Below are 7,030 nucleotides of genomic sequence, written 5' to 3' on the forward strand. Positions count from 1 at the left end.
ATGACAGATTCACTCCTCAACCTTTATGTTGCTACACTAAAAAAACCTAAATCTTTTAATTTCCTTTGAAATGATCAGTTATGTGCTCCCTGATCATCTTAATCTTTTTTCCTGCCACACTGAATATCCCCTCATTCCTCCAAAATTTTGGGAGTCTGATTTAATCTTTCTGATGATGAGTGTCTTGAGGTCGACACAGTGCTGGAGATGTTTTGTCTGCTAAAGCACTTTTAATTTCCTATCTGTGGTGAAAAGACTAATGCATACCAGTAATTTACAGCACCTTGCCAGTTATAGGTGTACTATGATGTGTTAGAAAATCTACTTCCCTTTTTCTTTATAATTTCCAGTGTATAACTAACAGCAGAGACCTGCATCAAAATTCTGACCTCACTAATCCACCCCAACGCCCCTTTTTTGTAGCTCAATTCATCAAGATCGGTTCCTTCTGCACCTTCTTTTGTTAAGATCACCTCTTAGCTCTGCATCAACCAAAAAATTTGGTTTCACATTGATAAATAAAATCAGTGTGAAGAAGTGTCCCCAAGAAACTAAAGCAGAGACAGTGCTATGACTTTTAAAACAAAGTTTAGGTGGTTAAAAACTGCAACAATTACTTGCTTAAAGTGTTACAAGTTCAAACTCTATGTTCCTCTGAAATTTATGATTGTACAGATGTGTTACTTGCCTTCCAACCTTAATAGGAAATAAAAATGTCTGCATAAATTTGTCTACATTTTGCAATAATCCCAATAAATAATATTTTGGTTTTTTCTCTTAGACTTTCAGAGATCTCACAAAATAACGAGGATATAGGTCTACTTTTTGCATTTGGGAATAAATTAGCATTTGATAGAAACTTTGGTTGTGAATAATTTTTTTGTCTTGGGAGGGGAAACTGGTTGTTTCATGAAGGTTAAATGACATGGCCAAGTTAGCTACTGAGAATTTAAGTCAGCTTCAGTCCCACAAATTATTTTGTCATTAACCACAAAAACAGCTATTCATATTTCACATTGCAAGTAAAGTCACTGCAGTGAAGAAACCACAGCACAAATTCTCACTCTGTATTGTAGAAAAACATGTACAGCAAAGACACATGGAACTGCACATTCTGAGCTGGTTCCCCCAGTTCACATAAGCCATTAGAGAGATCACATGTGTTGTGCAGCATATGGTCTCAAACTGTTTTGTCACTAGCTGAGGGAAAAAAAGCCCCGTGCACGTATTTGTTTGCATGACCATATGGTATGTGCCTGATAGATGCAGTTAGGAGCAGTGAGCAAAGCTGGAATTCAGCATGACCTTCTTTGGGAATCCCTGACAGAATTTGGGTGGATTCCCTATGCCATTTTTTCTGCTTTCATAATAAATATAACAAAAGTGACTTTAAAGAAAGTGTAAGATTAAATGCAGTTCCAACTTGAAGGTCTCAGTGTGTCTATAATCATCCTGCAAGCTCAGATAAGCTTTAGTTGGTACACTGTCTTTAGTAAAAAAAATTAATTCCTTACCTAATCCTTTTATTCTTGTGATGAAAGCAGCACAGAAAATATTACCTACATGTTTCACATTTTCAGGATCAACTTTTGGGCTTTATTCTCCAGTATTAAAATACATCACATAGATTCCCACTCTTGGCCAAAACTGAAAAAAGAATTTGGGCAGAAAACATAGGAAGGATTCAGACAATAAAGTCCATATTTGCAATGCAAAAATGCACCTGTTTAGTCTTGAAAGTTCATTCTTTGCTGAATCCTGTTAGGTGTAAACTTTCCTTGTGTGATCAGTTACACACGTTCAGAGCTGCCCCAGCAACAGAATGATCACAGATCCAGAAACTTTCCCGCTGGAGCACTTGACAAACTCTCCTGACAAACTGTGCTTGATTCTGACCACACAAACAATATTAGTCACTGTCTTCTGAAGAGCATATTTTGGAATAAAACTGAGGAGGTGATTGTGCTCAATGTTATGTATCAGCCCAGCAAATACAGCCTAACCCATGGAGACCTGGGCTCTTAACCTTTCTCAACATCTAGGTCCTCAGGGAATTACTTGGTCACAGTACAGTGTGCAGAAGAGTGGGACACATTCTACTCCACTTCCTGGAGCTCTGCCATTGTATGCAAACAAACTGGCGAGTTTGGGATGAAGTGGGAAGGCACAAGGGAAAGCCCAGATGGATTGCTCAAACACTGCACATAATGTAGGAATTCAATGAGGCTGTTGGTTGCCTGATAAATGTTACAGTTAGTGAAACAAAAAGAAAAGTGTTTGGAGCAGCTATTCAAATAAAGAACTGGATGTTTACAGTCTACCTGCATATTTCTCTGATTTGTTGTTTTGTTGGTTTGGGGTTTTTTTAATGAACCAAACCTTGTAAATATTAAGTAAAACACAATTATTGTAAATATTAAAATAAAACACAATTTAAAAACACTCATTAGAAAATCTTTTCCTACCAAAAAAAAAAAAAAAAACCAACAGGTTTTGATCCACATTTTTAGACCTATGCTTTAAATATACGTGATTTTGCGAGATTTGTGTGTGTGTGTGTATTAAAATAGTGACAATAAAAATTTTGAAGGAATTATTTTACCTCCAGAAGGTAAAACCCATTTCTACCAGGAGAAAGGTATTTCACCCATCTCTTAGGAGCCGTGTCCTTGCTTTTGTTTCCAGGTCAACATACACAAACATGTCAAGTAGTACTGCTACAGGAGCCAACCAACCAGAATAAACAAATCTGCAAGCATCCATATCATCAACACTGTTATTAAAAGAAGATCACCAAGGATATTTCTCATGCCTAGAACCACAGGAAACAATAAACAAAGTGTTTCATTTGATTCATAGGTTAGGATGCAGATAACATTCCCAAAACCAGAGCCAATTGCTCTAACTTGTAAAATCATGCTCACCCAATGGTTTGAGCACCCTGCAGTGTCTTCAGACTGATGCACCCTCAAACCTCTCAAGTCCTAAAAACTGATAGGGGTAAAAAGCTGATCTCTCCTCTGTATCTATTATTCTGACATGTGAAACAATTACAGAATAACTTATTGAAGATAAAAATCTGAATGGGGACTGGGGCTTAGGTTTTCATTATATAAATTAAACAGGAACATGAGTGTCTGATTTAATTTAATTTAGGACTCAAATACTCCTTGAAACTGTTAGGATTACAATAAAGGGTGATCTTGGCATTTAGTCTCATGCTCAAAAAAAACCAAAAAAAAAAACCTTAGGTTCTTTTACCATGCAGTTTTCATTATCATCTTGTTGGTTGTACTGAATTACTTATGTATATTTATTTTAGTCGTTTATGTCAGCCATCCCATGTCACTAGCATGCTACAGTGTTGTAAATAGCATGTGAACAATTAAAATTGTAGCTATTTAACTTATGTAAACTCCAGGGCAAGTTCTGGCTGTCAGATTGGAGCACCAACCATCAGACATTTGACTGACTGCAAAGTAAAAAAAGGCTGTCTATTCATCCTTTACGCCCTAAGTTACTTCCAGAGTTCATAAAGAACTATAAATGTACCACCCAAGCTCACAGTACTGGGATAAAATGCTAAGTGGTGCAGTTTACAAGGCAAAAGCAAAAATACATCATTATGTCAGTGAGACAGACGTAAACTTGTCAGTGGATCCTACACCAAAGATTCATACACCCTGCTGGATAAAAATACTGTTCAATTAAAAAATGCATCTGATTTTCTGTAAGTCATTGCAAAGCTATATATTATTTCATTTTGAAAGATCATCCAGATGTGAAGGTGTCGAACAAACCTGAACTGAACCAAGAATTTAAGTCAGCATCCAAGGAGGACTGACTATGGAAAATGTTCTTTTGAGAGCTTGGATATACCTTTCTAAAAGACAGTTATTGGGAAAGCTGGGAGAGAGAAAATAATAAAAGATGAGGATAAATTTTTTGGGGTTTTTTAATTCAGTGTGGTCTGGGTTTGGGAGCTTTTTTTTTTTTTTTTTTTTTTTTTTTTTTTTTTTTTTTTGGTGTTACTGTTTTATTTGAATATACTTGAGAAAGAAGTAAAATTTGTAAAGAAACCAGAAGTAGTCATCACAATTTATTTTTTCTTATATTATAGACATGACGTTTCTTGCAATTCCTCTGCCTTTGGAGTCCCAAAAGGCCCCCAGACAACAAACAGTCTAGCAGAGGCAAGCTAAAAACATTACAATCCTGCAGGAGGGATCAGCCATGTGGTAAAACAAAAACCTTCCCTCTTCTCCCCCAGACTTGGGGGTACATATTGCATGCAAGAACTTTAAAGACAGCACACAAACAGTACCAGGAACATGACTGCAGCTGCAATTCCTTCTGTGCTGCTGTGTTCTGTGGCACAGGGCAGGTGAGTGCTGCTGGCTCTCTGTACACATTCCCCAGGTTTTTTCCTCTGGCCTGCAATCCTGACAAAGACAGTCTGCCACATTTGTCCCTTCTCTTACCTACAGTATGAACTCCAAAACACGTGGAAAGAACATTCAGTATATTGATGAATATTAAAATATTTGGGATACCATAAGCTAATAATGTATTCTACAGTACTCACAGAACATTATGCCTAAAGAACAGGAACCTGTGAGAGTAACTTGGGCTCAAATAGATTTACAAGTTTGAATAAAACTTCTTCACACACACCCAACTAGTTAACAATATGGACTATAAAGACTTCACAATGAAGTACACTAAAACATATGTGATTATATTGGATTGTACTTTTAAAACATTTTAAAGACAACTTTTCTCTGCAGAGAGATTTGCAAAGCCAATCACCTGGAACAAAACCAAAAATTGTGTTCCCAGCTCCTATGTGAATCGTTCAGGTTCACTTCTATTAAAAGCAGTATAGTGCCAAAGTAAAATTATTTTAAAATACACTTTTTCATTATATCCAATTACAAGGTTTAATTGTGTCTTGTCTCTCAAGCCAGTTTGATTTTGCAGTGTTACTACCTTCTATATAGTATTTTTTCCTTCATTTTTGTCTGTGCACCAGTCCCATAAATATATAAGACTTTACAAGAAAAAAATCCACCAAAACAGTGAAGTGAGGTATTTCTGTTTACTTAAAGAGGCTCTCTACCTCTTCTCATTCCCTTTACTGGCATTGGAGAAATCTGAATAGTTAGTTGCTAAACAACTGCAAAAAGGAGTTTGTTCCTTTTCCGCCCTCTTTTAGAACTGCTTTGTTTTCCTTGAAGTGAATTTTTAATATCTAATTGTCCCATATCTTCTCTGTAAAAGCAGAGAAACTTTATCTAAATATATTTTTCCTTCATGATCTTATCATCATCTATTTTACATTCTGTATCCTTCATTCACTAAAGAGACACAAGACTGGAGACAAGTAATAGTTAGAAAAATTTGTGTTTTGTCTTACATTTAATTGGAAACTCAGTTTGACCTACCAAGGGAGATAGGCAATTGCCTCAACCTAAGGGCAGATTAGATATCTCTCCTGAGTGCAAAGGTCTTATCTCCATACACAAGAGGCAAAGGGATTTCAGTCAGTATGTTTTTTCACCTTTTATTAGGGAATCAATATTTTTGTAGCTGGTCTGCTACTTTGATGACACCATGTTCTGTTTCTCTTCAGGACTTGTGAGAATACATTTTGGGGTCCAAGTCACAGTTATGAAACTGAATTTCTGCCTAATCTGAGGGTCTGCTTACAGGGATCAGTATCCCTCACCTGGCGCTAGTCAACATCCCCACTTTAAGCAAACAGGCAAGGATGGTTTATCAGCTGAGTCACTACTGTCATCCCCAACAGCTGTAATTTGACCAAGATCAAGCAGGAGAGAAAACTTACTTTGGTTTCTATGTTGTTCAGAAATTCCTATATCATAGATTTTGATAGAGGCTTATCTTACTTGCCCCTGCCAGCAGCTGTGCTACACAAGTGTCTTATCTGCCTTATCAGAAAGCCTCAAATGAACACTCCCTAATATCTTTCTTTCCCAACCAACCATAGCAGCAGCAGCCAACTTCTTGCAACAAATCTATAATTATGTTAAATAGCACAGTTAAATTAGACTCAGATGCTCTGAGCTATTGCATAGACTTGATGATATTTCTGAGACACCACTGTAATTTTTGTGGAGAAGAGTTCATCTAAAAGTCCCCAGCATGTGCCAGTCTCTGCCTTGTGCAACAGCTAACATTAGGCAATGCAGGCCCAGAAAAAATTATACCCTTGGCACCACTGTCCTCTGTCAGATTCTCAGCAACTACCAAGCAGTGTGGGAATCAATCTCCCTAAGAAAAATACCAAGTGGAGAAACAGGACAGCTTATTTCCAACTCTGAACTGAAGCCCTCTGAGAATGTAAAAGATAAATGTGAAGAATCTGAACAGCACTTTTTCTATTGCCTGCAAGTTGTGAATAATAGGAAAAGCAAAAGACAATGGAGGGTAATATTAGTTCTCTGTGTGGTTTCTGTGGTGTTCTGAAGTACTTGGTATTTAATAGCAGTTAAATCAGGCAAGAAGGCGTAGACTGATTTGGCAGAAAGTTTGCTCTAGTACGTAACATAAAACATATGAAGGTGATCTATTTAACCTCTGCATTTTTACCCTTGCACAGCTTTTAATTCCGCAGGAAGTGGTGAAAGACTGCACTTATATATACGTGTGTATGTATGTATGTATGTATGTATCCACACACGCAAACTTTTTGAAAGGGTAGGAGAGAAAGTGGAAGATTTTGTTCTTTTGTGACCGACCGAGGCCTGCTCACACTGAAAAGAACCACAATGGAGCAGAGGGCTTCTGAGCTACACGTGGCAATAGAAATAAAAACAACTAAATAAATATACCTGGGTGGAAGGAACAATGAGAAATAATTTTTCCACTGTAAAATGTGTGTATGTGTGTGTGTGTATCTTCAGTATTTTTTAGCAAAACTGCAGCCAGTGGATATGAGTATGAAATTGACAGCTTTCCTCGGATATTAACCTCATTGAGGAATTTTCTGTATGGACAAGAGCTTGAG

This window comes from Passer domesticus, chromosome Z, assembly GCF_036417665.1.
Source record: "Passer domesticus isolate bPasDom1 chromosome Z, bPasDom1.hap1, whole genome shotgun sequence".
NCBI classification, from domain to species: Eukaryota; Metazoa; Chordata; class Aves; order Passeriformes; family Passeridae; genus Passer; species Passer domesticus.